General features: G+C 37.7%; 1 protein-coding gene across 1 annotated transcript in view; it reads left to right on the top strand.

Annotated features, from left to right (window-relative positions):
• Positions 1 to 26,973, top strand: part of LOC123793978 (uncharacterized) — a 69,732-nt gene extending 42,759 nt beyond the window's left edge. The window contains exons 8-10 of the transcript XR_015723069.1: positions 2,451 to 2,623; positions 3,519 to 3,694; positions 20,471 to 26,973. The gene's annotated coding sequence lies outside the window, so the exon portion shown is untranslated. The remainder of the gene's footprint in view (positions 1 to 2,450; positions 2,624 to 3,518; positions 3,695 to 20,470) is intronic.
• Positions 26,974 to 27,682: the final 709 nt, after the last annotated feature.

Raw genomic sequence — 27,682 nt, 5'->3', positions numbered from 1 at the left:
AAGAGTTGGGTAACTTTTTAGCACAGCAGTATTTGTACTAGCAAATCATGAAGTGAGAAGACTACCTATACTCAGCTTAACAAGTACATGCCTGATTTTCAGAAAGCAAATAATTATATTAAAAATTATGTTCATCTCAGTAGGTTCATTAGAAGCAATGAGATCCTTTTAGTACTATCACCTACTATTTTCGGTATATGTGGACATAAGGTTATCTGACAAGAGTGTAAACCAGTGGTCTTCTAGTCCTCCTCTCGTGCAAGTTCACTGGAGCCCCTGGATGGATGTCTAGCATTTTCATAGCCTTCATACATTTTTTAGCACTGGAAATAACTTTTACATTTATGACTACAGACATGAAACAAGATCTGGGACATGTTCCACTGACAAAGACCTAAAAGTAAGCAACTTTCCAAAACCAAGGAGGCAGGAGGCCTAGAAGCAATTGCGTCTGCTGTCCTTTTTTCTCTGTATTTAGTAGAAGTTCCTGAACATAGGTACTGGAGCTGAGAGAGGTGTATCGTACATGCTCAAAATTGTCAGAAGGCTCTTGGGTAGGAAAGGAGTGGCAGGGATAAAATAGATCTTTGATCACTGCAAAAGGACTACAATTTTTACAGGTAAAACAATTTGAAGAAGCCAATTTGCAGGGCTATATGCATTTAGAATTCTAACTAGTTCTTCTGAGCATTACATGTAATATTAGTACTGGCATTAAAGCATACAGTTTTATTGAAGTATGATCATCATACGATAAGCTGCAATAAGTGCAATAAGTATACCGTGACATATGTATACACCTTTAAAACCATCACCGCAATCAAGATGATAACCATTTCCATCCCTTCTAGGCTTTTTTCTCATCTCTTTGTCATCTATCCCTCCCTCTACCCCTACCCCAGGCAATCACGGATCTGATTTCTGTTGTGATACATTAGTTTGCTTTACATAAATGGAACCATGCCGGATACACTTTCTTTGTCAAGCTTTTCTCATTCGGCATAAAGATTTTAATGTCCATCCACATTGTTGCATGTATCAATAGTTTGTTCCTTTTTATTGATGAAGAGTGTTCAATGGTATGGATTTACCACCATTTTCTATAAATCTTGGTAGAAAGCATTGTAGATCTTCCAACTTTGTTTATCTTTCAAAAATTTTTGGCTACTCTAGGTACTTTGTATTTCCATACAATTTCAGAATCCCCTTTTAAATTTCCACAGAAAGTCCTGCCGGGATTTTCATCAGGATTACATTGAATCCATAGATCAATTTGGAGAGGAATGACATCTTAACAAAATGGAGTTTTCTGGGCTCAGTCGGGCAGCACCCAACTCTTGATCTCAGAGTTGTAGGTTCAAGCCCCACATTGAGGGTAGAGATTACTTAAAAATAAAATCTTAAAAAAAACCAATAGAACAATATTGAGTTTTCTGACCCAAGAACAAGGTGTATCTTTCCATTTACTTAGGTCTTTAATTTTTCTCAGCAATTTTTTATAGCTTTTAGTGTACAGGGCTTGTGCTTTTTTTGTTAAATTTATTCCTAAGCATTTCATATTTTTGAAATACCAATGGTATTTTTTAAATTTTTAATTTCTTTTTTTTAATTTTGTTATATTAGTCACCATACAGTACATCCCCAGTTTTTGATGCAATGTTCCATGATTCATTATTTGCATATAACACCCAGTGCACCATGCAATATGTGCCCTCCTTAATACCCATCACCGTAATTTTTAATTTCTGATTGTTGCTAGTTATATAGAAATACAATTGACTTTTATGTATGAACCTGTATTCTATAATCTCGCTAAATTCACTTATAAGTTCCAGTGGGTTTCTTGGTGATTCCATCAGAAAAAAGTTTTACTTCTTCCCTTCCAGTCTATTTACTTTTATTTCTTTCCTTGTCTTATTTCAGTAGCTCTGACTTCCAGTAAAATGTTTAACAGAAGTGGTAAAAACAAACCTTATCTTGTTTTCAATCTGCTGGGAGGAAAGCACTTAGTCTTTCACCTGTATGTATGATATTAGCTACAGGTTTTCAGTATATGCCCTGTATTAGTTATGAAGTTCCCTTCTCTTCCTGGTTGGCTGAGATTTGTAGTATAAGTGGATATTAATTTTGTCAAATTATTTTGCTGCACTTATTGAGATGATCACATGATTTTTCTTTTTAACTCTGCGAAAATTGTGGACTACATTGTTTGATTTTCAAATGTTAAACCAACTTTGCATCCCTGGGATAAACCCTGCTTGGTCATGACATATTACCATTTTTGTCAGTTGTTAGATTTGATTTGGTAGAATTTTAAATCCATGTCTACAAAGGCTATTGATGTGTAGATTATAATTGTTCTTGTTGTTTAATTGAAATGTCATTGTCTTGTTTTGGTGTTAATGCTTGCCTCTGACAATTTCTGCCTTCATGTATTTATTTTTTTAAAGATTTTATTTATTTGAAAGAGAGCGAGCATGAGTTGGAGGCAGAGGCAGAGGGAGACGCAGACTCCCCACTAAGCAGGGAGCCCATCCGAGGACCCCGAGATCATGACCTGAGCTGAAGGCAGACGTTTAACAGACTGAGCCACCCAGGCGTCCCCAATTTCTGCCTTTAAATTGTGAGTTTAGATGATTACATTTACTGTGATTATTGATATAATTAAGTTTAAATTTGCCATTTTTCTTTTTGTTTTCTATTTGCTCTTTTTTTTTTTAAGATTTTATTTTTATTTTGGGTTGCCTGGGTGGCTCAGTCGGTTAAGTGACTGCGTTCGGCTCAGGTCATGATCCCGGAGTCCTGGGATCAAGCCCTGCTTCAGGCTCCTTGCTCAGCAGGGAGCCTGCCTCTCCCTCTGCCTGCCGCTCCCCCTGCTCGTGCTCTCTCTCTCTGACAAATAAATAAATAAAATAAAATAAATAAAATAAAATAAAATAAAAAGGATTTTATTTTTATTTTAGTTGAGAGAGAGAGCACGAGCAGGGGAAGGGCAGAGGGAGGGAGAAGCAGACTCCCCACTGAGCAGGGAGCCCAACGCAGGGGCTCAATCCCAGGACCCTGGGATCATGACCTGAGCCGAAGGCTTAGTCGACTTAGTCGACTTAACCAACTAAGCCACCCAGGCACCTGTCTCATCTGTTCTTTGTTTGCTTTTTTTTTCCTTGTCCTATCTTCTTTTGGATTAATTAGAACACTTTTGATGATTTGGTTTTATTTTGTCTACTTTATCTGATTAGCAATACATTTTGGTTTTTTAAGTGACTGCACTAGAGTTCACAGTATACATCTTTAAGTCATCACAGTCTACCTTATATGATATCATACTAATTCATATATAGTATAAAGACCTTATAACCATATACTTCCTTTTGTCCCCACCCAGCCTTTGTGCTTTGTTGCCATACATATTTACTTCCACATATATTATAGACTCCACAATACATTGCTATTGTTTTTTGCTTTCAGCAGATCATTATTTTAAAGATTTTTTTTAAAAGATTTTATTTTTTTGACAGAGAGAGACTGCCAGCGAGAGAGGGAACACAAGCAGGGGGAGGAAGAGAGGAAGAAGCAGGCTCCCAGCAGAGGAGCCTGATGTGGGGCTCGATACCAGAACGCCGGGATCACGCCTTGAGCTGAAGGCAGACCCTTAACGACTGCGCCACCCAGGCGCCCTGAAGATATTTTTAAAGTAAGGGAAAAGTCTTTGATACTTACCACCACATTTACCGTTTCTAGTGCTCCTCATTTCTTTGTGTAGATCCATATTTCCCATTGGTTACCATTTACCTTGTGACCAAAGAACTTCCTTTTTGCATTTTTAGAACTGGTCTGCTGGTGATGAATTCTCTCAGCTTTTATGTCTAAAAATGGCTGTGTTTTGACTTCATTTTTGAAAGGCTTTTGTGGGGTCTAGGATTCTAGGTTGATGGTTTTGTCTTTCCGTACTTTAAGAATGTTCTATGAGTGCTTTGGCATTGCTTCTGTCACCCTTACCTTTGTGTCTGTATTTGTATCTTGTTTTCTCTGGCTGCTTTTAATATTTTCTTTTTGTTACTGGTCCTCAACAATTGCATTTTGATATGAATAGCCGTGTTGTATTTCATTGTTCTCTTGCTTGGGATTTATTGAGCTTACTGGCTCTGTGTGTTTATACTGTTCATCAAATTTAGAAAATTTTTGTTATTATTTCTTCATATATGCATTCCATCCCCCCATCTTTCTCCTCCTCTTTTGAGACTCTAAGGACACGTATGTTAGGCTGCCTGATGTCCTATAGTTCAGTGATGCTTTGTTCTTTTTTAACTCAGTCTTCTGTTTTCCTGTGTTTCATTTTGAATAATTTCTATTGCAGTGTCTCCAAGTTTACTAATCTTTTTTTTAAGTAATCTCTAACACCCAACATGGGGCTCGAACTCACAACCCCAAGATAAAGAGCAGCATGCTCTACTGACTGAGCCAGCCAGGCGTCCTATATTTACTAATCGTTTATTCAGCAGTGTCCAGTCTGCTGTTAATCCCACTCAGAGTACTGTTCATTTTAGACATTGCTTCTTTTTTCATCTCTAGAAGTTTGATTTAGGTCCTTTTTATATCTTACGTACCTCTTCTTATGCTCACACTTTCCTCTACCTTTTTGAAGACACAGAGTAGTACTATTATAGCTGTTTTAATATTCCTAATTAATTTAACTAATTCTGTCATCTGTATCAGTTCTGGGACTGTTTCTATTGATTTAATTTTCCTCATTATAGGTTACATTTTCCTGCTTGTTTGAATGCCTTCCAATTTTTTTTTAAAAGATTTTATTTATTTATTTGACAGAGATAGAGACAGCTAGCGAGAGAGGGAACACAAGCAGGGGGAGTGGGAGAGGAAGAAGCAGGCTCATAGTGGAGGAGCCTGATGTGGGGCTCGATCCCACAACGCCGGGATCATGCCCTGAGCCGAAGGCAGACGCTTAACCGCTGTGCCACCCAGGCACCCCCCAATTTTTTATTGCATGCCATTGTGCTGGATTTTTTTTTATATATTCCTGTAACAATTTGGGGGCTTTGTTCTGGGATGCAGTTATGTTACTTGGAAACAGTTTGATCCTTTCAAGCCTCAGTTTTAAGCTCTGTTGGGCAGGTCCAGAACAGCCCAGAATGTAGGGTTTATTGGCCCAGCTACTGAGGCGATACCCTTCTAAAGACTCTACTCGATGCCTTACATGGTAGGAGGTCTCTCCACTCTATCTGGTAGGAACACAAATGATTCCTGGCCCTGTGTGACTCCAAGTGTTGTTCTTACTCTTTTCCAGTAATCTTTTTTTTTGCAGCCTTGGTAGTTTTCTCACATGCCTGTGCTCATCAGTACTCAGTTGAAGACTCAAGAGGAACTCTTCCAAGCTCTTCTTTTGGGCAGCTCTCTCCTCTGGTTTTCACCCTGAAATTCTGATCCCTTCGCCTCCCGGACCTCCCAACTCTGTTTCCTCTGCTCGGAGGTGCCCAGGCTTTGCTTGGGTTCCTCCTCCCTGCGCTGCAGTGAGGAAATATCTCCTGCAGCCAGAAGAATTATAGCACTCTCCTTGTTTCTTTCTCTGAATAATCGCTGCCTGCTGTTTGATCCATGAAAACTATGACTTCATACATTTTGTCCACTTCCTAAGTTATTTTGGGGGAGAGACTAATTCTGGTCTCTGGTGGTAGCAGAAATCATACCACAATTTTTTTTATTCCTAATATTTTCTTAGTTAAATAAACAATCCAAATTTAAGTGTTGTGAATAATTTCACTAGATGGAGGAAGCTTAAAAAAAAAGTGGGAAAGGCCAAAAAAAGCCTAAAATGAACGATTGAGAAATGAAAAAAAAAATCAATTATACTACTTTGCTAAAATGTAGCACTAGCTAATTTTTTGCCCGTGGCAAGTTTCAAACACACGAAAAGGCTGGTGCAACTGAAAAGGGCTTGTAATTCAGCAATCTCTCCAGCAGGCTTCTGGGACCCTAATCACCTAAAAACTGTATTGTCAGCATTCCTGTCAAATGGATGAAAGGAGCCCAAAAGGCTACTTCTGATAAAAAGGAAGGCACAGTAGAAATGTTACTATGCAAGGGAGCCAAAGGGCAGGAGATGTGGTGATTATCCTCCACGAATCACCTAAAATACGGCATCTTCTGCTTTTGAGGCTCCCAATGATCTCCACCTGCTGGCTTTCACATCTTTCTGTAATTTCCTCCCATTGTGTGTGGACTGGACCCAGTGACTTGTTTCCAATGAATAGAATATGGCAAAAGTGATGGAAAGTCGTGCCTGAGATTAGATTATAAAAGGCTATGACTTCCATCTTCCTCTCTCTCTTTCTCTCTCTTGCTTTCTCACTTGCTCACTGTGATGAAGGAGACTGCCACGTTGTGAACTGCTCAGTGGATAGGTTAGGGTGGCAAAGAACAGAGGGCAGCCTCCAGTCAACAGCCAGTGAGGAACTGAGGCCCTTAGTGTAACACGCTGAGAGGAACTAAATCCTACCAACATCCTCCTGAGTGAGACAGAAGTGGATCCATCTCTAGTCAAGCACTAAGAAGACTGCAGCAACAGTTAACACCCTGACTGCAGCCTTGTGAGAGACCCAGAGTCAGAAAACCCAACTCAGCCACGTCCACCTTCCTTACCCATAACCTCTATAAGATAGTCAATGTCTATCGCTTTAATCCACCAAATAGTAACTTGTCATACAATAGAAAATTAATACAGATTCCACTTGATACATAGTAACTTACCCCTAACTCAGATTTCACTCAAGAAGAAATTGGTATGCATCTGAGAAGATTTATTCTTTACCCAGAAAAAGCTTTGATCCTTGCAAGTGATTGTGTCGTAATCTCACTTCTGAGTTTAGAAATTAATCTTAAAGAATTGTAGTTTCCAGTCATAATTTTCCATTAAAAAACTACGAAGTTCTATTTTCACAAGCCTTAAGTACCTAATTTTCCACTATTCTGAAAAATAATATACTCCTAGCTCTGTAGTAACTATGGTCAATTCCGGAAATAAGTATTCTGTAGTGGAAATTATTAGAGCCGTGGATTTGAACAGACCTATCTATTTAAATAAACAGCCACCATTTCGGGAAAGCTCAATGGGAGAAAAATCAAGCTGACAATTCTCATAAATAGTTAACTTACGAAGTTATTCTCAAGCTGGTGGATACACGGATGTTTCTCTAGTTCTTTAACATGCTTTTTGGTATGTATGATACATTTGATAATAAAAACAAAGTAAAAAAGGGGGGGGCGCCTGGGTAGCACAGTCGTTAGGCGGCTGCCTTCAGCTCAGGGCGTGATCCCGGCATTCCGGGATCGAGTCCCACATCGGGCTCCTCCGCTGGGAGCCTGCTTCTTCCTCTCCCACTCCCCCTGCTTGTGTTCCCTCTCGCCGGCTGTCTCTCTGTCACATAAATAAATAAAAAATCTTAAAAAAAAAAATCAAACAAGGTTTCTGCCTTCTTCTGATATTTAAGACTTCAGTGAAAAGTCAAGTTGTAAAGGGTGCATACAGTAGTCATCTGAAAAAAGATGTGCTTTCAAAACTTCCACTAAGTTTAACATATTTTAATTCTCCTAAAAATTTTTAAGTTACCTATTTACCAAAGATCAGATCCTCCAAAGTTAATTAATCCTTTTGTTTTAGAAGATAAAGGGTGGGGGATAAAACAAATTAAAGAGAAGCCACAAAATCAGAAAAAACAAATTGTTCCCACAATTACCTCCTATTTCACCCTCCATAGATTTAAACATCTGCCTACATGGATTGATCTCTTCCCTTTCTCAAATATTCAGTCAGAAAGCCAAGGTCTACCTTTGACACTGTTATTATGGACCCCACCATGCCTTTATTGCTCATTCAGAGCTTTAACTATTACTATTAATATCTAATTACATCAGTCATTGAACCAGTAATGCATGCTACCACTTTAAAGTTTGGAATTAGGGTGACTCAGTCGGTTTAAGCATCTGCCTTCAGCTTGGCTCAGGTCATGATCCTAGGGATCCTGGGGTCCTGGGATCAAGCCCCGAGTAGGGCTCCCTGCTTAGCAGGGAGCCTGTTCTTCCTCCTGCTTGTATTCTCTCTCACTCTCTCTCTCAAATAAATAAGTAAAATCTTCTAAAAAAATAAAAATAAAAAAATAAAGTTTGGAATTAGATTAAACTTGCAACTTTGTTGGCAAATCTGGTTGTTTTAGAACTGGATGCCTCTGGAACATTTGTTTATAGTATTTCATAAATTCAGTGCTGTTTTTTTACTCTTTTTAAAATATGGCTCTATTTTTCATTCATTCAGCAAGTATTTATAGACCTTGTACTACATATCTGGAACTGTTTAAGACAGGAATGCAGCAGTGAACAAGATAGAGAAGGTCACAGTCTTTATGGGGTGTATATCTTAACTGGGGGAGGGGTGGAGATGGAGAATGCTAGGCAAGGAAAGTAAATTACCAACTGATATTTTGCATGACATAATATTTTTCAATAACCTATGACTTGTTGTTATTCAAGGATTACTATATATACCATACATAGTATCATAAAGTATATATACATATATAGTATAGTACATATACCTACATATTACTATATATGTGTGTGTGTGTGTATCCTAATGTAGATTTGTGATAAAGTGACAATAATATACTCACATTCTCTTCTCTAAATGTGCCTTAACAGGTTAAACCACACACTTATGACGTCTATACATTATATAATCAACATCTAAAATAACAGCTTTGAAATCTCTCAATGATAGGTTGTACTGCACTAAAAATCCAGATATATACATTTAATGCCATATTCATTAAAACAGGGAGGGAGTGACTGTCATCATGCATATACTCAAATCAAAGTTAATGCCACTTGGTTTTCTTTTTTTCTTTCTTTCAGTAAAAATTACATAGTTTACCATCAAGTACAAAAAGAAAATATCTTTGAATAGACCTGATCTTTCAGGTCATCAGTATTTAATGAAAATAACAAAATCAGTTAACACCTTTGAAGGGGAGAACACTCAGGTGAGAAAGCCCTATACTGCCCACCTGCAGTGGACGGCTTAATGTTACAGGGAAGGCATTTAGCAAGAGCCCACTGGAGATAAGAAGAAATGCCCAGAGTTCCTCCTCTTTGATCTACGTACTGTGCCTCACATGCCAAGGGTGTGACACCACCTTAAACGCAAACTTACCCTTCCCCACTCAAACACCAAACTGGCAGGATAGGATAGAGAGAGCACGGTGTCTTTTTCCTGGTTTGGCATGCCAGGGACAACAATCTCTGTTATATAACTTTCTGTATCTTCAAAACAAATCAAGCTGCAAGCAAGAAAAATTGTCACCCCTAGAAAAGTTCTACCCATCAGAATATGAGACGCTCAGACGCTGCAGATAGGAGTGTGATAAAAGCCTTAAAATGTTAAAATACTTAGACTAAGCAGTTTCATCTGGAGAATCTTAAGAAAATAATCTGATATTTACAAGATTTTTTTAAAAGATTTATTTATTTATTCGATAGAGATAGAGACAGCCAGCAAGAGAGGGAACACAAGCGGGGGGAGTGGGAGAGGAAGAAGCAGGCTCATAGCGGAGAAGCCTGATGTGGGGCTCAATCCCATAATGCCGGGATCACGCCCTGAGCCGAAGGCAGACGCTTAACCGCTGTGCCACCCAGGCGCCCCTATTTACAAGATTATTTATGTATGATAGTTCAACACAACATTGTTTATAATGGTTAAACACTGGAAACAGGGGCACCTAGGTGGCTCCAACGGTTAAGTGTCTGCCTTTGGTTCAGGTCATTAACCCGGGGTCTTGGGATCGAGTCCCACATCAGGCTTCCTGCTCAGCGGGAGTCTGCTTCTCCCTCTCCCTCTGCCGCTCCCCCTGCTTGTGCTCTCTCATGCTCTCTCGCACTCTCTCTCTGTCAAATAAATAAATAAAATCTTTAAAAAAAACACTGGAAACAATCTAAATGTCTAATAGAGATTAAGTACAGAGCAATCATATTCTGAAATGACAATTAAGTATAGAAGAATATTTCAGGATGTGAGTAAATATTCACAATATATTGTTAGGTTAAAAAATGAGGTTACAAAATATAGAAAAGTATTTAATTGAAAATCAAATGTCAATAAATGTCACAGAATTCACATAACACTGGCTTACTAGCCAGTCACTCTTTTCAGATATTACTATAAATCAGAATACTTACTATAAGGAATAATCCAAAATTAAACTCTTAGATAATATATATGCTAATACACTTCAAGAGATTAAGGGGATAAATTTTGGACAGTTATAATTAATTCCAGTATATGCTTTTTTACATTGACCCTACTTGAGATTTGTGACTAGCAAATATTAATGTATTTCTACTCTCAAATCACTTCATGGAATTCATTTATTCCTTGTGGGTATGTGAAATCATGTGGTTGGTTGTTTCTGCATGAACGACACGAAATGCCCTTCTTCATTAAGTGGATTCATACATATCTAATTTTCCGTGGAAGATTAATGACAATGTAATATATAATATATGAATAAAATCTAAATGGAGATACTGTTCATGGTTGACTTATGACAATGATATTGTTACCTTGAAATTGGTGTTTAGGGCATCATTCTTCTGCATTTTGTATGACTAAGGAACATTTTGAATTTTATAGATAAATGTTATACCAATTGGTCTTTAAAGAAAAAGTGTTGCCAATCCCATAAAATACTGATGTATCTTCATAATAGCAATAGATAGAAGTAGAGAATATGAGTTGATGTGGTTGAAATGAACGTCACAGATATCAGTAGAGAATAGCTAGCTAACTCTTTCCTACAAGGGCATACAATTGTACATTGACATTTCTTAATAATTACCTCAGGTCTGAAAATTATTGAAATCGTTACTCCCAGGCCATTAGATCAGAACAAGAATGCTTCTTGAATGCTTGTAATCTGTATTTTGAATGAGGATTATGCAGTGGATTTTAAATACAGGTAAAAAAAAATGAGGTTACAGTGTGTTACATAGAATAAGATCCCAACTACATATATGCATGTGTATATGTGTAAATGTACATATAAAGTAATATGCTAGGTATATGCCCAGATGTAAACAGTGATTATCTTGAGAGTGGCTTTTTTTCTTTTTTTCTGCTTTTCTGTTTATTTCTTTTTTCTTTTAAAGATTTATTTATTTGAAAGACAGAGTGTGCGAGTACTTGCCCATGGGGGCAGGGGCAGAGGGAGAGAATCTCTGGCAGACTCCACACTGAGTGCAGAGACAGGGGGCTTGATCCCATGACCCATGAGAGCATGACCCCAGTCAAAACCAAAAATCAGACACTCAGCTGAGCCCCCAGGTGCCCCATGCTTTTATAGGAAAAGCTGGTATTCCTTTTGTCATCAAAGAAAAGAACAGTACTTTTTTTTTTTCTACCAAAGTTCTACTTTTCTAAAATCCCATTGTTCTCATTTGGCATCACTCTTCCTGTCATCACTTTCTGAGTGTCTATAGATTGTCTACACCTTTGTAATGTCAACTGCCAATGTCTGGTGTTTATCAGAGTTTCACAGTTATAGGAGTATGAGCTTCCAATTTATCTTGAGGTACCTTTCCATTTAACAAGGATTTGAGAAATTATATTAAATACATTTATCCTTCTGTTAGCCTAGCCTGTATGACAGAGCTGCAAGGTGATGGGGACTTCCATGGGGGGGGGGGGAGGGGATAAATTAATATTATGCCAAATATTAATACCAAAGTCACAGGCATAATACATTTCTTTGCAAAACAGTATTATGAAGATGCAATGCTGTAGGCTAGGAAGAAACAGAAAATGTTCCAGAAAGGAGTTCCCACTCCAGAAAGGAGTTCCCCATTGAGAAGACAACTAAACCTAAAAGTGTTGGGGCCCCTCCTTAAGAAAAAATCTTAAGGACTGGGAAGTCTTTCTTTCTTTTTTGCCCCTTCCTCCCTCCCTCCCTTCCTTCCTTCCTTCCTTCCTTCCTTCCTTCCTTCCTTCCTTCCTTCCTTCCTTCCTTCCCCTTTCTTTAGCAGTTATTATTTTTAGTTATTTATTTACTTTTTGACAACTATACAGTGAGAAGACTTTTTCTTTCTCCCTAACGCAAAGATTTTGAAGTATAAAGCATATGAATGAGTGGGTGCCTTCTGTCCAAGAGAGTGCAGTGCCAGGAGATGAAGGACCTGGAGCCACCATCTTTGGGAGAGGTCATTAGAGAGTTACAGACTCTGCACCTGTTGAGAGAGATGGAAGCCACACCAGCATGCGGAGCCAAAAGAGACCCAAAGACTAAGAATGGCACTTGGTCACCTGTGGCACTAGGAGTGAGATCACAAAGAAACAGCATGCAGCATTATTTACTGACCAATTATTGGATTTAGGGGTTGGAAGCAAAAACAAAACAAAGCAAAACAAATCGAGGACAGCAACATATGCACCTGGGGTGGTGACAGAGCTGGGATCGCTACTTCTGGGAAATCAGCATTAAAGGGATCCTCTACAAAATGAATTACTGAAAGAAAAAAGAAAAAAAAAAAAAAGACCCTGCGGGTTTTAGGGGAGAAGAAGAGTAGTGAGAGTTACATGTGTACATAACAGAGGGCTGTGTCATCGCCCACAGCCCCCGAGCACAGAGAGTTGGGGTACAGCCAACAGTGGCAGACAACTTTCATCAAAAAGCAGACTGCTACAACTTTAAGCATCCAATGTGCAGGCCGTGGTAAGAGCAGCTACTTCCATTAAGGGAACATAAAACTGAAAGCTGCAAATGACACTTTTTCTATTCGGTGCTTTGCTTTCCAGCAAGTCACGTGTTTACCAAATTTCTCTTTACTTAAAACTGGGTAAAAACTTCTTTCTCACCTTGCAGGTGCCTCCCAAAATACAGTTAACACAATGCTGTGCTTTGGCTACTTGTGTTTTTTAAGAATAAACCCAAATCAGCATTTTTAATCAACCACATTGGACCAGATTGAGAGAGAAAGACTAATGTGTTCCAGTTGCCTTGTTCCTCTTTATGACCAAGCAGGAAGTTTCAGAGCAAACCTCCACTTCTCAGGAAGTTTACGTCAAAATGAGTATTGACATCCTGTTTAATAGAGGCTTACATTTTTTTCCCTCAATTCCAGACAGCCACTCTTTGAATTAAAATGTCTGAGTAATCTGTCCTGAAATTATGTTTCCTTTGACTCTCAGAAGACTATGTATATCTGTTCTGAGTGACAAATGGAATATCTCTATGACTAATAATGATAAAAGTTAAAAATTAGTGTAAGTGCCTGTAATTATAACTCTATTCATATCCGTATTCCCTATCCCTTATTCATTTTATCTTTCAAGTAGGTCCTTGTTAATCATATTCTGAATCATTAGTTGCGCAGCTAATCCACTGAAAACAAGCAAATAAAACCCTCAGTGGAACGTTCTGGTGCTTCCCCTCCAGGGCACTATGTAGTATTAAAGTGAGGGAGGTGACACGGTGGTGGTTCCGGATCCTCTAAAAACTGTTGTATGACTTTGGCTAAGTCCCTTAACCTCTCTGGCTTCAGTTTTCTCACCTAAAAATGAGACGGGTGGTTAAATGATCTTTAGTGCAATTGTACTGTGGAGAAGTGGAAATCTTTATCTCAGATATGGTAAAGTCATACTTCTTAAATTAAAAAAAAAAATGCTCTAGGGGCACCTGGGTGGTTCAGTTGGTTAAGCGTCTGCCTTCGGCTCAGGTCATGATCCCAGGGTCCTGGGATGGAGCCCCACATTGGGCTCTCTGCTCAGTGGGGAGCCTGCTTCTCCTTCTCCCTCTGCCTGCCACTCCCCCTGCTTGTGCTCTCTCTCTCTCTCTCTGTGTCAAATAAATAAACAAATAAAATCTTTACAAATAAAATAAAATAAAAATACTCCTCACGTTGCCTCTTCCTAGTTGTTATCGGTTAGGATTCTTTACAGTTGCAAGTAATTGAAATCCAAATGGATCTTACTTAGATAAGAAGGCAAATTTATTATACAGTATAGAAGCGTCTCCCAGAACTCAGGGACAGAAATTCACCTGCACATAAGGAACGAGGAAAGCAAATGTCCAAGGCACACTCCTCCTGCCTCTCCCTCTCTTTGTGCATCTGTTTCATTCCACCTTCTCTCTGTAGACCAGGTTCTTCTACTTCCCCTGACCACGTAGTGGAAAAGAGGACAGCCTGGAAGCCCTTGAATTTAAAAGTTATACTCCAGACATAAAAAGAGAGATAGCTCTCTTAGTCTGAATGCCATATTCCAGGAAAGGGCTCTAATTGGTCCACATTAGGACAGATGCCCACCCCTGGACTAATGACCGTCATCTAGGCTTGAGACCACTCCGATTGAACATAACAGCTTTCACTACAACCCTGAGGGAGAGGAGGGAAGTTTCTAGAAATGGGAAATAAACAGAAAATCCTACAGACCTTCTCACACTAAAATTCCGCGTAACACACTAGTGTATTTTCTATTTATTAATTATTAAAATTTAGTACAGAGGGGTTCCACCTAGTTTTCCCCAGCGATAGCATCCTACATAACTAGTATAATATCAAAAGCAGGAAACTGACATCAGTACAACCCATAGAATTTATTCCAATTTCACCACCTTTACATGAACTCATTTGTATGTGTGTATAAAAATCTGCGCACTTTTATCACATCTTTATAGATTTGTGTAACCATCACCATCACCAAGCCATAGCACAGTTCCATCAGCACACAGATCCTGTGCACAAATGCACAGTTCAATAAATTTTCATGAAGTAACTGCACCTGTGTAATTCAGGTCAAGAAACAAAAATCACCGCCATTTCAGAAGACCTCCTTATACCTCTTTTCAGTCATTACTCTCCCTTAAGAGTGAATCACATATTATGTACCCTTTTGTATCTGACTTCTTTTGCTCAACATTATGTTTGTGGCATTCATTTAAAATTGCTTTATATAATTATAGTTCGCTCATTCTTTAATCAGCTCAACTTTTTTCTATTTTATTGAGGTTATATGACATACAATAAGCTGCACATTTCTAAAGCGAACAATTTGATGAGTTTTGACATATGTATATGCCTGTAGCAATACCACAATCAAGATAATGAACATATCTATTTCCTCAAAATAGTGCATGGATTTTGAAAACTGAGAATGGGACTTAAGAAAAGTGACACTCTTAGAGCTACATAGGCTTTCAGATCTTTTGCAGAAGGTTGAGATAATATTTACTCTTCTCTATTGTTAGGACTTTAATAAGAAAAGTTCTTATATATATTCTATCCAAAAAATCAAGCTCTACAAGATCATAAATTAAATAATTACTCTAAACTTCCACCTAAGTGGTTCTGTGAAGTAATGCTATCTGTGACTGTTGGAGACAAATGGGAAATCCTGACATAAGAGCAAAAACATAATACATACACACTAACATGCACACATGCGAAAGGACTAACGGGACCAAATTCTGGATTAACTAACAGGTACAAACCCCAAACTGTAAGTACAATAATGGTGTTTAGAGGGACATAGACCAAAGGATATTTACTAATTTTATATACATATAAAATTTACATAGTACAATTCTTTTCGTAAATGTGCACAAATATAGCTGTTAAGATGAACAGTTCTAAGGGCGCCTGGGTGGCTCGGGTGGTTGGGCAACCAACTCTTGATTTCAGCTCAGGTCATGATCTTGGGGTCATGAGATGGAGCCCTGTGTCGGGCTCCACGCTCATCGTGGAGTCTGTTTGTCCCTCTCCCCTACCCACCTCCCTCCAGCAACCCTGTTTGTTCTCTATAGTTAAGAGTCTATTTTATGGTTTGCCTCCCTCTCTTTTTTATCTTTCCCCTTTGTTCATCTGTTTTGTTTCCTAAATTCCACATATGACTGAAATCATATGATATTTGTCTTTCTCTGACTGACTTATTTCACTTAGCATAATATACTCTAGTTCTATCCACATCATTGCAAATGGCAAGATTTCATTTTTTTGATGGCTGAGTAATATTCCATTGTGTATATATATACCACCTCTTCTTTATTTATCCGTCAGTCAATGAATATTTGGGCTCTTGCATAATTTGGCTATTGTTGATAATGCTGCTATAAACATCAGGGTGCATGTATCCCTTCAAGTCAGTATTTTTGTATCCTTTGGGTAAATACCTAGTAATGCAATTGCTAGATTATAGGGTAGTTCTATTTTGAACTTTTTGAAGAACCTCCATATTGTTTTCCAGAGTTAGGGAGTTTATGTTCTTTTTTAAAAATATTCATTCATTCATTCATTCATTCATTCATTCATTTATTTATTTATTTATGAAAGAGAGAGAGAGCAAGTATGAGCAGGGGGAGGGACAGAGGGAGAGGGAGAGAATCTCAAGAAGACTCTCAACTAACATGGAGCCTGACATGGGGCTTGATCCCACAACCCCAAGATCACGACCTGGGCCAAAACCAAAAGCTGGACACTCAACAGACTGAGCTACCCGGGCACCCCCATACTTCTGATTCTTGATTGAAAATCATTTTTTACTCTTCTTTCTGTTTTTTATAATTTTAATCACAGAAAATTTAAACATATACGCAAGTGGAGGCAATAACATAATGACCACCCTTTGTATACCCAGCACCCAGCATCTACAATTATTAACTCATGATGAATCTCATTTCATCTATAACCCCACTTCACTATTTGTCACTCACTGAATTATTATGAAATAAATATTTTTTGAAGTAAGTCTCTGAATCTTGCTTTTGACAATTCTAAAGTAAGAAAGTTGGAATGAATTCATTCTAGGGTTCCTTCTCCCCAAAATATGACAATAAATTCTTCTTTGACCCTTTCCAGGTTTATATATTTAATTCAACAAAAATTTACTTCATATTCATTATAACATCTTTCTTCAGGCTTTATCAATTGATCTCCTTCTCTGAGTCAGTACAACCCATATAGTCTATACCAATAATTAAGAAGTATAATTATACTTCTTTGTATTTACATTTTTTGTATATTAGTTTTATTTCCCAGTTAGATGTTTAAGTCTCATATCTTAAATTTCTGTTTAGCAGTGTACTGAAAAAAAAAAAACAAAGGTAATTAATTGCTAGTGTTTATAATAATTAGTAATCAATGGGTTTAATCTTTATACTTTTTTCTTTCTTTCTTATTTATTTATTTATTATTTAAATTCGATTAATTAACATACAATGTATTATTAGTTTCAGGTCAGTGATTCATCAGTCTTATATAATATCCAGTGCTGGGAGTTTAGGTTCTAATGAACAAATCTACCTAACATTATAAGGGAATAAATAGTCATTGCATTTTTTTATTGAGGTATAGTTGACATGCAATATTATGTTAGTTTCAGGTGTACAACACACTGATTCAACAACTCTATACATTACTCAATGCTCACCACAATTAGTTACCATCCCTGTCACTATACAATGTTACAACAATGATTGGCTATATTTCCTATGCTGTACTTTTCAGCCCAGTGATTTATTTATTTTATAAGTGGAAGTTTGTACCTCTTTATCCCCTTCACCTACTTCTCCCATCCCCTCATTTCCCCTCTGCTCTGGCAACCACCAGCTTGTTCTCTGTATTTATGAGTCTATTGCTGTTTTTGTTTGTTTTGTTTTTTAGATTCCATATATAGAGAAATCATATGGTATTTGTCTTTTTCTGTCTGACTTATTTCACCTAGAATAATACCTTCAAGATCCATCCTTGTTGTTGTGAATGGCAAGATATCATTCTTTTTCTATGACTGAGTAATATCCCATTGTATATATTTATCACATCTTCTTTATCTTTCATCTATCAATGGATATTTAGGTTGCTTCCATACCTTGGCTATTATAAATAACACTGCAATAAACATAGGGGTGCATATATCTTTTTGAATTGATGTTTTTGTTTTCTTTAGGTAAATACCCAGAAGGGGAATTACTAGGTTGTATAGAATTTCTATTTTAAATTTTTTAAAAGATTTTATTTATTTATTTTAGAGATAGAGTGGGGAGATGGGCAGAGGGAGAGCAAGAGGGAGAATCCCAAGCGGACTCCACACAGAGCACAGAGCCCAGGGCAGAGCCCAATGCAGAGCTCGATCCCAGGACCCTGAGATCATGACCTAAGCTGAAACCAAGAGTCAGACGCTTAACTGAAGGAACCACCCACATGCCCCTCTATGTTAAATTTTTTGAGGAACCTCTATACTGTTTTCCATAGTGGCTGCACCAGTTAACATTCCCACCAACAGCGTATGAGGGTTTTCTTTTCTCTACATCTTCACTAACATTTGTTATTTCTTGTCTTTTTGATACTAGCCATTCTGACTGCTGTGAGGTGATATCTCATTGTGGTTTGATTTGCATTTCCCTGTGATGAGTGATGTTGAGCATCTTTTCATGTGTCTGTTTGGCCATCTGGATATCTTCTTTAGGGAAATATCAATTCAGGTTCTCTGCCCATTTTTAATCAGATTATTTGGGGTTTTTTTGGTGTTGAGTTATAGGAGTTCTTTATATATTTTGGATTTTAACCCCTTGAAGGATTTATAATGTGTAAATATTTTCTCCCATTCAGAAGAAGTCTTTTCATTTTGTTGATGGTTTCCTTCACTATGCAAAAACCTCTTAGCTTGATGTGGTCCCACTTGTTTATTTTTGCTTTTTTGCTTTTGTTTCCCTTGCCTGAGAAACATCCAGAAAAATATTGCTAAGGCTGATGTCCAAGAGATTACCACTTATTTTTTTCTTTTAGGAGTTTTATGGTTTCAGGTCTTATATTTAGGTCTTTAATCCATTTTGAGTTTATGTTTGTATATGGCATAAGAAAGTGGTCTAGTTTCATTCTTTTGCATGCAGTTGTCCAATTTTCCAGCACCATTTATTGAAGAGATTATCTTTTCCCCATTTTATATTCTTGACTCCTTTGTCATAGATTAATTGATTGTATAAGCATGGGTTTACTTCTGGCTCTCTGTTCTGTTCCATTGAACTATATGTCCGTTTTTGCATCAGCACCATATTGTTCTGACTATTATAGCTTTGCATTTTAACTTAGAATATGGTGCTATAAATGCCAGAGGTGTTTAAAATTTTTCTTGTTGAAATGTGAAGTATGTTATAAAACTAAGAAAAACAAGTTGAAAAATCTAACCAAATGCAGAGACATCTAGATACCTGAAGAATGGATTTTTTTCTATATTTTTATATTTTTTATAAATAGGATAATTATTAGAAATGTCTATGGCATCTCATCACACTGAGTGTCTTTCTCTGCATGCTTGTTATTAACGCTTGTTATTAGGACTACAGGTGCTAGAAGACAGTTTGCTAATGCAGAAAAATTAAAATTAAACCAATAATTTGGAAGGTATTATTGCTGTTATTATCCTATCAAGTTTTTAATCATTTAATATCAATCGGAAGTCTACCATGGGCAAGTTTTCCCAAGAGAAGAATAACCATTCCCAAAAATCATTCTCATTATTGACATTAAAAGTTATTTTTAAATTAAACTATGTTCAATATCTATATGTTCCTTTTCCCCATATATTCCTATATATATATATATACACACATAATACATAATATATACATATATACACACACATATATACACACATATATATACATATATACATAATATATATATACATATACATACATATACATAATATATACATACATATATATATATATAAATACAATTCCTATATTGTAGAAACAGACTAAATATATACCCTCCACAAAAGTTCAAGGGCACCAGTACAAAACCGGGTGTGTACCTAATTGTAATTATCACACTAAAAGTCTTTTACCATGTTATTTATTAAAGATCATCAAATTCGTAGATTTTGCTTCTGTTGACACAGCTTCTTAATCAATAGCTTAAGTAAAAACTGTTAACATATAAAAATAAGTCTTTTTTGTCTGGTAAAGTGATAAACCATGATAAAAACCTATTCACTTGGGGCGCCTGGGTGGCTCAGTTGTTAGGCGTCTGCCTTTGGCTCAGGGCCTGATTCCATGTCCCTGGGATCGATCCCCGCATGGGGTTCCCTGCTCTGCTGGGAGCCTGCTTCTTCCTCTCCCACTCCCCCTGCTTGTGTTCCCTCTCTCGCTGGCTGTCTCTCTGTCAAATAAATAAAATCTTTAAAAACAACAACAACCTATTCACTGTTGGCTGGGTTGGTTGGACATATTTCACTTTGTCTACTGATGTCTGTTGCCAACATGTATTCAATTAAACTCTGTGCTTTCGAACAAAAAGTTTCCTATTGCTCCTCTAGTCACCTTTCAACTTCTTTGTAGACGTCGTAGTCCGGAAGCTCTTACATAAATAAACATTTAAATTGAAAACTATGAAGTGTATTTTGTATTACCTGATACAGCTTCCACATATTCCACCTGCTCCATTCCTCTCACGTGCTGAACGGGCTCTTCGCAACCCTTGCTGTCAGTCTCTGAGGAGGCGAACCTGCCACACAAACCCGCCGCCACCAGAACCTCCAGACGAGGCGGCTCCGGCTGGAAGTCACCGCAGCGATGGATCGTTGAAGGATTGTAAGGAAGGCGAGAGGGGTCAAAAGACTGCAAATTCAGAACAGCATGCTGTTCAAAGGAAGATAGATTCTGCGTACTGTGTTCTGGCGAACTTAACATTGAAAAAAGTTCAGAAAAAGGAAAAAGTTGAGGATGGATTTACTTCAGTGATGTGAGCGCACTTAAAGGATAGGACGCGGATCACTCAGAGCCGGCGTGAGTTTACTGAAAACAGGGTAAGCCACGCTAATTTTATTTCTTTTTCAGATGATATTGGTAGATTGGTAGTAAAGGCAAATGCTACATGAAGAGTGTAAAACACTGAACTCCTTGTGGAGAAGACGAAAAACTATGGATCAGATCGTAATGCAGTTAGATCTTGCTTGAATGACTGTGGCCCAAAAAAGCAGATAAATGGCCTCTTGGGCAAGTCCTTCAGTTATGCTGCAAGGGTCTGTCATGGACTCTAATTCGCTTCACACTTTTATTAATGGTTTGATAGAAACTCACACATAATTAAATTTGTTGATCACATGTGGTTAAGGATTACTAACTTGTTCATTGACACTAAAGAGTTGTTTGATAAACCATTGTAGATGCCAGCATTTCAGTTAAAAATCAACTCTACAAGTATAGTTCAGGAAAACACGTCCTGAAGGACAAGAATTTTAGTAAACTATAATCTTGGGCTTCATTAATTAAAATTCAGTGTGTAGAATGAGAGGGACATTGGCCCTGTCTATTCTTGCTTGATTAGACAGCATCATAGTTTCAAAAAGTATTGATAAACCAGAAGTATCACAAGAGGCCAACCAGGGTAATAGGAATTTGAATCTATGTCTTATGAAACTGCTTAAGAAACGACATGTTTTCAGATATCCGAAGGAGAGTTATGTGGCAGATATTAAACTTAGTATTTGTGACTTCAGAGAACAAAACCAGGATTGATATATAGAAACTACATGTAGACAAAGCTTAGCTCAAGATAAGAACTTTCTAGCCATTAGGGTTGTGGGCTACTTTGGGGGTGTGGTAGTCATACAAATGATGTCTATATCTTAATCCCCAGAGCCCCTGCGTGTGATGCTGTACATAGCAAAAGGGACTTTGTAGATGTGGTTAATTTAAGAATCTTAATTTAGGGAGATTATCTGATGAGCCCAATGTAATACCAGTGGTCGTTAAAAGACAGAAGAAGGAAGCAGAAGAATCAGAGAAGGAGAAGTGATGATGGAAGCAGAGGGCCAGAGCAAACGGGAGATATGAAAATGTTACATTGCTGGCTTTGCAGAGGAAGGAGGGGCCGTAAGCCGAGGAATGCAGGCAGCCTCTAGAACCTGGAAAGACAAGGAAATAGATTATACCTTCTTGCTCTGGAGGGAATTCAGTCCTATCGACACCTTGAATTTGGCTAGTAAAACTTATTTTGGACGTTTGACCTCCGAGACTGTACGATTGTATTTTTGTGTTATTTAAGCCACTAAATTTGTGGTAATTTGTTACAGTGATAAGGGGAAACTAATGTAGGAGGTTACTGAGTTTCCATTACCACAGGTATAGTAGTAAACTGGGATCATTTTATTTTGGGGAGTTGACATTTGTGTAAAGGATTGGACTAGAAGGATCTACTAAGTCTTTTCTACCTGAACTGAGCCCTCTTTTTTCCTTTTTTGAATATTTTTCCTTGGAGATCTTAATTATTTCCCATAACTTCAACTATAACCTCTTTATTATTAACACCCAAATTCGTATTTCTATTCCTAATTTCTCTCGAGTTCTAATTACACGTTTTAGCTGACATATTCATTTGGACATATTAAAATCCCTTTAAATTCAATATGCCCGCAGGGAGGAAAAAATGCAGGGATTGAGAGTTTAGGATGCAAAGAGGTAAATGTGGTGTTCCCTTGAAGGAGGGAAAAAAAGGCCAACTTCTCTTCTATAAATGAACAAATCCAAAACTGAGAAAAATCAGTCATGAAGCCTTATGATGACAAAATGTCAAGAGCTTTTGTGCAGCAAACTAGAGGTTTTAAACCACAAAGGGGATAAAGATGTTTTTCCTTAAATTGTACTTCTTTAAGTTTTTTCTTAAATGTTATGTTCTTAACAAGAAAAATTAGACTAAATAATATCTGGACCTGATATGCATGTCTTCAACCATCTCTCTCAAGATTAGGCTGAGCCCAGTAAAATGACAAAATGATAAACATGAGTTCAAATGGCAAAGAGCCATGTAGTATAGTGGTTTAGATTGCAGGCTCTGGAGTCAGGCTGCCTAGAATGGAGTCCCAGCTATACTCAACATTGGATGAGTAACCTTGGACAAACTGGTTAACCTTCTTTGCCTCAGTTTCTTCTTCTATAAAATGCGTAAGATAGATTACCTACTCCATAGAGTTGTTGTAAAAATTAAAAGAGATAATACAAGCAAAGTGCTTAGAAAAAAGTGACGGCACATAACAAATGCTCAATAAATATCAGATTTTTTAAAAAGAAGATAACTACGGAAAGTTCTTGTCCATCAACCCAAAAGGAGATTCTGGTTTCCAAGAGAGAGATGTTTGCATATAAAAATTCAGTCCAAGGATACACTGGCTTTTCCCCATGGAAGCCTGACTCAGCTTAGTCCCTAATTCCTGCCCTGGTGAGACATCTTCTTTGGTTTCCTAATTCCTGGATCATTTTGGTTCTGACTTAATGTCAATATTTTCCCTGTCATCCCAGTGACTAATTTGGAGCACACCACAACTCCTTTCTGGTTCCTACCCTACCTGCCCTACATTGGCAACTTGACCCACCTGTTTTTCAGGAATGCACCACTCCGGCAGCCCTCTGCTGCCTTCACCTTTCACCCATCCTAATAGGTGCAACATCCCAGCTCTGATAGCTCCAAAAGAAACTTTGGTGATTTTGGTAAGGTGCTATTAAATAGTTGAAGTTGACTGAGGGAGGGATTTTGTATATGAGTGCTTATGCTTCTTTAAATGTTATTGAATATGACGTTCCACATATGTCATTAGTAATTAGAGAAGTCATACTTGAAGGTTATTATTCTTTTTTTATTTATTAAGTTTTTAAATTTTAATTCCAGTATAGTTAACATACATACAGTGTTGTGTTAGTTTCAGGTATATGATAAAGTAATTCAACAATTCTTTTGTACTCTTAATCCCATTTCCCCCATCCCCCACCCACCTCCCCTCTGGAAGCATCAGTCAGTTTGTTCTATGTAGTTATGAGCCTGTTTCTTGGTTTCTCTCTCTCCCTCTCTCTTTTTTTTTTTCCTTTGCTCATTTGTTTCTTAAATTCCACATGAGTGAAATCACATGGTATTTGTATTTCTCTTACTTATTTTGCTTAGCATGATACTGTCTAGCTCCATCTATGTTGTTGCAAATGGCAATATTTCATCCTTTTTTATGGCTGAATAGTATTCCATTGTATATCTATACCACGTCTTTATCCATTCTTCTATTGATGGACACTTGGACTGCTTCCATAGTTTGGCTGTAGTAAATCATACTGCAATAAACATAGGGGTGCATGTATCCCTTTGAATTAGTGTTTTTGTATTTTAGGGGTAAATACCCAGTAGTGTGATTGCTGGATCATAAGGTAGCTCTATTTTTAGCTTTTTGAGGAACCTCTATGCTGTCTTCCACAGTAGCTGCAGCAGTATGCATTCCCACCAACAGTGCACGAGGGTTCCTTTTTCTTTACGTCCTTGCTTACACTTGTTGTTTCTTATATTTTTTATTTTAGCCATTCTGATCTCATTTTAGTTTTGATGTGCATTTCCCTGATGATGAGTGATGTTGGACATCTATTCATGTGTCTGTTGGCCATCTGTATGTCTTCTTTGGAGAAATGACTGTTCATGTTAAGACTATTATTCTTAATAAATAGATATGAAAGAATAAATTAGCTGGGTTATAGACTACTCTATATTCTCTTATCCAAATCAGAGAATAGACTAAACGGTAAGCCCATGCAGCCATAAACCAGGCACCACCATCCACTTGGTGGCATCTGAATTACAAATACCATGGCTCACAGAAAACAATACATTTTCATAAGGTTGGCCTTACCAAAATTAAATCTATAACATGACAAGAAATAGCCATTTTAAAGTGGTGTCCAGTGACCAATATAATGATGTAAAGAAAATGAAAGATGTTGATATTGACTATAAAGATAAAAAATAGAAATAAATGGCCATAGAAGGGATGACCTTTTGTACAAGTTGTTTACAAAACACAAATTTATTGAAAGATTAACATTTGTATAGCACTTTACAATATACTCTTCATACACTCTACCTCATTTATTTCTTGTAACACTATTACAACACTGATGCTATTGCTATTCCTATTTTAAAAATGAGAAAATTAAGGGTGGGAAAGATTAGGTAACTTACCCTAGGTTAGGTTCACACATTTAAAAAGAAGCAGACGGGTGCCTGGGTGGCTCAGTCGGTTAAGCCTCTGACTCTTGATCTCAGCTCAGGTCTTGATCTCAGGGTCATGAGTCCAAGCCCCACATTGGGCTCACACTGGGTGTGGAGCCTGCTTAAAAAAAGAAGAAAGAAGGAAAGAAAGAAAGAAAGAAAGAAAGAAAGAAAGAAAGAAAGAAAGAAAGAAAGAAAGAAAGAAAGAAAGAAAAGAAAAGAAAAGAAAAGAAAAGAAAAGAAAAGAAAAGAAAAGAAGAGAAAAGAAGAGAAAAGAAGAGAAAAAGAACAAAAGAGGCAGAACCCTAATTCCAAGTCTTGGACTTTTCCCATTATATCCTCCTGCCTCACTAGTGCAAGGGCTTCATTTAAATGTGTATAAAAACTATCTAAATAAGCTTTTTTTTTAAAAGACCCTATTTATTTATTTGACAGAGAGACAGCCAACAAGAGAGGGAACACAGGGAGGGGGAGTGGGAGAGAAAGAAGCAGGTTCCCAGCAGAGGAGCCCGATGTGGGGCTCGATCCCAGGACTCTGGGATCACGCCTTAAGCAGAAGGCAGACGCTTAACGACTGAGCCACCCAGGCGTCCCTAAATAAGCTTTTAGAATCTCCATCCTTAGGAATCTTCAAGAAGAGAATACGTTTTAAATAATCTTAACCAGTCCATAAGCAGACTTTTAGGCATAATCATTTTGAGGTTATTCTCCACTTTTCTAGGTTTTCCATTACTATGAGCCCACTTTTCACTTAGTTTACGACTTATATCTACCCCACATGTAACGAACGTATTTACCAAGGTAGCCAGAGCACCTGCTTTGGAAAGGTACCATTCAATCAGAGTCAGTAGTGTGTAGGTGACCAGGTAGATGATTGTCTCACTCCGCCACAACCGTCTGACCAGGGCTCCATTCATAACCTCCCTCGAGGCTGGGTTTGTAAGGTTTCGGGTCCCTTCTGCTTCCCCCTCAGCCCCACCCCTGCAGGGACCCAGCCCCTTCTGCACTCTGCTGGTGGGAAACGCAGACTTAGGCCGCTGTTTTGCTTTTGGTGAGAGCCGTTCAAAATGTTTCCCGCAGAAATTCTGTCCTGAAACTTAAGCCGTGATCTCAAGAGAGCTGAAGGTCTGTTCAGGTCGGCAGCCATCCTTCAGGGGCACAACCCCGCGGGCTTGCCCTAGGCGAGCTGGCTGGCCTCAGCACTGTGGGGAGGAGACGAGTAGGCGGCCACCAGGGAGAATGCGAGAATGCTTGGACCAGGCCAGAGCCACGTTGGCTCAAGGAGGGTGCACGCCCCGTGGGAGGGTGGTCACCTACCCTGGGTGAGGATCAAGGTCCAAAGGTTAACACTGGGCAGAAAACAAAAATAATCTGCTGGGAAATGCCTCTATTCCACAGAGCTTTAGAAGACCCTTCTGGACTCGGTTTCTAATTATCAAAGTCCGTACTGGTATAACCCTGGGCAGGTTCTCGCAGCTCTCCCCAGACTGATTGCTGAAGCACAGGGCTCATCTTTAGAGCTGGGTCCTTTTGGTAACATCCTCTTTTTTGAAATTCAGCCCCCAGTCCAGTTCTCTTTCCCACACTGATGTCTTTCTTTATAGGCCCCTGAAATGCTGTGGTATAGTAGAGTATACTCAGCCTGTGAAATACAATCAACAACAAGAAAAGGCATTTTATTGAATTAAATCTACTTTTTAAATTGTCCACAGTGTAGTTATCTTATTAACAATAGAATAATAGATAGAATAATTTTTAAAGACAAATATAGGATGTAGCTACTACAATCTTAAGTTTATAAACAAGAAAAATAAATATAACCAAAAGGCATAGGAAAATCTACATGTTAAAAAATGAAGTTGGGCTTTTAACTTACAGCATATAAAAAAACAACTCAAAATGGATCAAAGCTCTACATACAAGAACTGAAAGTATAAAACTCTCAGAAGAAAATATAGAAATATAGAGGGAAATCTTTATGACATTAAATTTGGAGAGGTTGTCTCAAATATGACACCAAAAGCACAAGCAACAAAGGAAAAAGATAAATTGTACTTTATAAAAATTAAAGCCTTTTGCACATCAAAGGACACTATCAAGAGAGTGAAAAGACAACCTATTGACAGAAAGAAAATATTTGCAAATCGTAGATCTGAAAAGGGATTAATATCCAGAAAATATAATGAATTCTTACAACTCAGTAACAAAAAACCAACCTAATTTTAAAAATGGGCAAAGGACTTAAATAGACATTTCTCCAAAGAAGATATACCATGGCCAATAGCACATGAAAAGATATCTGTTTAACATCACTAGTCATTAGAGAAATGCAAACCAAAACTACCATGAGATACTGATTCACACCCGTTAGGATGGCTATTATAAAAAATAAAAGATAATAATAAGTGTTGGTGAGAATATGGAGAAATTGGAACCCTCCAATATAAAATGGTGCATACCATTGGGAATATAAAATGGTGCATACTGGAAAACAATATGGCAGTTCTGAAAGAAAGAAAGAAAGAAAGAAAGAAAGAAAGAAAGAAAGAAAGAAAGAAAGAAAGAAAGAAAGAAAGAAAGAAAGAAAAAAGAAAGAAAGAAAAGCAAGAAA

Source organism: Ursus americanus, chromosome 35 (assembly GCF_024610735.1).
Source record: "Ursus americanus isolate L20-20 chromosome 35, mUrsAme1.1.p, whole genome shotgun sequence".
Taxonomy (NCBI): domain Eukaryota; kingdom Metazoa; phylum Chordata; class Mammalia; order Carnivora; family Ursidae; genus Ursus; species Ursus americanus.
Note: the sequence above shows the minus strand (reverse complement) of the source record. Positions and strands in the feature narration are given on the sequence as shown.